At 36.6% G+C, this 2,956-nt stretch overlaps 1 long non-coding RNA gene across 1 annotated transcript in view; it reads right to left on the reverse strand.

Moving 5' to 3' along the window:
* Positions 1-1,701: 1,701 nt before the first annotated feature.
* The window catches only part of LOC106532884 (uncharacterized), a 3,704-nt gene continuing 2,449 nt past the window's right edge, over positions 1,702-2,956 (reverse strand). The window contains exons 3-4 of the long non-coding RNA XR_001312164.1: positions 2,283-2,582; positions 1,702-1,965 (exon numbers count right to left, since the gene is read on the reverse strand). This is a non-coding gene — a long non-coding RNA (uncharacterized LOC106532884). The remainder of the gene's footprint in view (positions 1,966-2,282; positions 2,583-2,956) is intronic.

A 2,956-nucleotide genomic window follows, 5' to 3' on the forward strand; every position in this document is an offset into this window, starting at 1 on the left:
CATTCTAGACAGTTTATCAGCTAAAAAAAGTTAATTTTGGGGTAAGTTACTCTTTAAAGATTATGTCAAATAATGATAATTTAGACATGATGGAGGCTTTGATTTGATCATATTTATTATTTCTACATGATTTTATTATAAAATAAAAAGATCAAATGATTTAAACTTTAGTTCACCTGATTGAAGAGTTTTCAGTTCATTCCAGCAGACAGCAGCTCAAAGCTGGAGGGGTGTCAGTTCAAATAATCTGACTTTAGATGGATTTATGCAATAAAACTACAAGATTAGATYAAGCTGTCAGAACCTGCTGTCTGTGGTCCAACAAACAACTGAAAACCACAGCTTTAAAGTAGGTCTGAACGGTTCTGGAAAATAATCTAATTGTAATTTTTATCTATAAATTGCTATTTAATATGTGGTTATTTTTTAATGTCTTCTCAAGTATTTTTCAACAAACAGAAGCAATAAATCAATCTGTTTTATGATAAACAATGTAAGATTAATTTAAAGCACAGATTACAATAAAGCAAACAATTTTGTGGCTTCACGTTTTCACCATTTCTAATTGTTCTTGTTTAATTAAACATTACATTAAACATGTTAAAGTGAACTCCCTAAACACTGTGTGAACTTCACAGCACAGTCTATAAATAAATAGAAAAAATTTATAGATATAAAAACATGAAAAAATAAAGTGCATAAAACAAAGAGAGAATAAACATCTGCTTTAACCAAACAGTCAAACTTAAGTCACTAGATGACATCATCACCTAATTTGTTTGCCAATAATTGTGATCTGAGCTACAGGAGAGATGATAAAGAGAAAACAAGTGAAGAAAAACACTAAATATGTTTAAAACTGCAATTAAACTAAATGAAATAAAGTTACTTTTATGACTTCAATGCTTAGATCCACATTACATAAATTAAATTAGTGATAATCTTAAATTTAATCTGCAGACTGTTAGATATCCATTCCTTCTCCTCCATTCAGCATAAAAAAGCTCTGAGTTTAATCCTGCTGTTCAGAGTCACTCATCTGCAGCCAAATAATCCTGTTTTCACTTTAAAACATCTAATTTACTGGATTTAAGCCAACATGAAAAGATCCAATCAGAAAGAAAAGCAAATAAAAGGAACAACAGCAAACAGAACAGAGCTGGTTCTGTTACAGAGTCTCAGAACAGAAACCTGAAGTCTGACAGCCAAGAAAATATGGACCCATGTTCTGTTTAACTTAAATAACATATCAGGTTCATAGGATTTATTGAGTCAATTAAAGCCTGTGATGAAAACCTAAAATAATCTGCACCTTCAARTAAACTAACGGGTCGGTTCTTCTAACACAAGATTCATTTTAAACCAGGTGAAGTAACCGTTTCACCCAGAACTGATGTCCAGAGGATGTTCCTGAGCTGTTCATCTTCTGTCTAATCTGAATTAACCTCTAAAATAAAGTACTTCCTGTTTATATAATATCACCTAAAAGAAAAACTTAGTGGGCCGAACACAGAACCATGTGGAACTCCATAATTAATTTGGTGCTGGTAAACATGGTGTTTGTGATGATTACTTATTGTAAATTTAAAATATTCAAACATTTTATAAATAAAGTATCAACAAACTAAAGTTATTTGGTTGTTTTTTTAATCAGTGATAAAAACAACAAATAAAACCTTTTATTTTTTGTTAATCTTATCTGTCAGTGCTGAATCCTCCTAACAGAAGCCCTGTGTGGCTCCCACGCTCTGCAGCTGCTGCAGGTAAGATGTTGTCACCGCAGACGTGTGGCAGAAGTAACAGGAAGTCTGAACTTCCTGTGAGCACGCTCCACTTCCTGCTRCCTTTACTGTAAGTCACATCTGGCGTGGAACCATCAACCATGACCTCCGCACTCCAGTTCATCAGAGATGCTCCGAGATGGAACTGTCCCTGAACCAGGTCCAAAGTGTCCGCTGAGAGCTCCTCGACCCCCGTCAGGACCAGCAGAGACAGAAAACCCTCTGATTATCACCGAGCCGAAGGACAACGGCTACTACCTGCAGGTTTTAGCTGAGAGTCAGACCTGAGGAGGGCCCTCGGCTACTACCGGCAGGTTTTAGCTGAGAGTCAGACCCAAGGAGGACCCTCGGCTACTACCAGCAGGTTTTAGCTGAGATTCTGTAAAACTTCTTGTTTTTTTTCTGCAGAATCCTGTAAATGATCTGATTTAAAGTGTTTTTTATCTCAGAAAAGTTCAAACATGTCAGCAGCTGAATCACGAACAGAACTCTGCTTCTTACCTACTCAGACACAGACCAGGACCTGGGCCAGGACCTGGGCCAGGACCTGGGCCAGGACCAGGTTCGGCAGAAACAAGTCTTTCAGATCCTCTTCCTGTCTGAAAGCAGCTGAAGGTGGAACTGCTGCCTCCTGGTTCTGACTTCGTGTTCAGATCTGTCCCTGATCCCAGAACAGCCACACCCCACTCACTCAGCGGGTTTGGTTTCTGGGTCAGAACCGGACTCCATGACAGCAGTAATCCTTCACAGAGAGGGAGCCGGTCTTCAGGGTTTTTGTTACAGTCCTGAACAAAACAGAAGCTGTAAAAAAATAAAAATAAAATAAAATAAAATAAAATAAAATAAAATAAAATAAAATAAAATAAAATAAAATAAAAAGTTAATGGAGATCCAGAGGTATGGAACCCCTGAAGGTCCAGATTATTATTTATTATTATTTTAATTTGTTTTTACTTGTTTTATTTTATAAAACAAGCTGTTATGTTTGATCCTGATGAAGTTGACCCTGCTGGGTCCTGAACTGGACTGGACCTGTTCTGGTTTCATTATGTTTGCAGCCAACGATTCTGGGTCATCTTGATCTGAGTAAACTACAAAATAAAGGCATAAATATATCACTGCTGCCCTACTGCACAAATAATAGATCCTTCACAATAAGAGTCTCAAACATACAG

This window comes from Austrofundulus limnaeus, unplaced genomic scaffold (assembly GCF_001266775.1).
Source record: "Austrofundulus limnaeus strain Quisiro unplaced genomic scaffold, Austrofundulus_limnaeus-1.0 Scaffold846, whole genome shotgun sequence".
NCBI lineage: Eukaryota > Metazoa > Chordata > Actinopteri > Cyprinodontiformes > Rivulidae > Austrofundulus > Austrofundulus limnaeus.